We start from the raw sequence: 1443 nt of genomic DNA on the forward strand, positions 1-1443 counted from the left end.
ATGCCGCATGAACTGATCAGTAGATTATTGCGAGGTAACGCAAAAGTAAAAAAAAATTCCCCATGTCCCCTGGAGGGCTCCATAAAAAGCTTAGAAGTGAAACACTCATGTTTTTTGATGAGTGAACTTTTTTGTATGTAAAACTTTTCTTCTTGAAGCATAATGAACATATGTGCAGAGATTCCAAGTATCTTAATGTGCCATGTTGCTCAGTGATATTTTTCTAAACTTAAATTCCTGTTTTCACCTAATGTTTAATTCATCTGTTTGTTGGTCTCATTGTTAACAATGATTGTGTCTAAAGGGCATGATAGATCACTTAAAAATGCACCCACCTACAGTAAGTACAATTGCTCTGTGCTTCACAGACAACTCATACAACTAAAGCCTCACAAATACTTGATGGCACTTAAAAAGTGGATTAATAATGAATAATTCTGAAGAAATACATGTAGTCTTACACCCCTACTTTGAAACATGCAAAACCTAACAACTGTTATTATGACTATCAAGTACCAATCTTTGGTTACAGTAATGAGACCAGATACAACTCAAACCCTTGTCTACAAAGACAAAACATTTGTTCCCATGTATGCCAGTCAAATCTCAGATAAAACAGAAACACTCCTAAGAAAGAAGAGTAGACAGTATCAGTAAGTTTGCTAAACTTAAAGAGCCATAGTCTGAATGATAATCAACATGAACTTTCCTGCTGTTCTTATCTAAGATATAAACAAAGACATACATCAATCACCACCTCCATGACGACAAATAACCCTGGTGGCAGCCGCCTCCTCCAGCATGACAGTGCATCTTGTCACAAAAAAAAGCATCCAAAGAGCCTAGAGCTCAAACCGATCAAGAGTTCGATAGATGTTCTGGAGGCCACAACAGCTTTGGAAGCCTTGATGTGCAACACTCAGGAGCACAAGGACTTTCTTCAAAACAATCTACAACTAGGCTTGTTATTATTGTCCACAAATTGTCCCAAAAGTGATTGTGAAAAATGACAATCTTGCTGTTTTCAGACCATTTTTGAGTAATATAATGGTAATGGAATAAAAATGTAAGAACACATTCTCAAAGATCAATAAACTTTAAATTCTAATAAACATTTTACACTGGAACTGGAAGAAACTTAAATAGGCAAAATAAATACACCCAAACAACAAATAACACGAGTTATGAAATCTCTCTAAGCAAAATTGTCCCTCAAAAAAAAAGGGTTTCAGTCTGGTGCGTTGAGACCAACGGACCAGACCTTTCATCATTCAGTTTTTGGTAGATAGAACAGAGAAAAACAATAAATCATGCAATTCAGTGATTCTAGAGAAGAGGGAAAAAACAAGTCCTATGTATCCATAGGACCTTATATTTTGTGTATATGAAATATACACAAAATATATTTTTTTCAAATATCTGATTAAACTAACCTGGGTTATG

The sequence above is a fragment of the Poecilia latipinna genome, unplaced genomic scaffold (genome assembly GCF_001443285.1).
Source record: "Poecilia latipinna isolate Pla-1442-1.1 unplaced genomic scaffold, P_latipinna-1.0 Scaffold2472, whole genome shotgun sequence".
Lineage (NCBI taxonomy): Eukaryota > Metazoa > Chordata > Actinopteri > Cyprinodontiformes > Poeciliidae > Poecilia > Poecilia latipinna.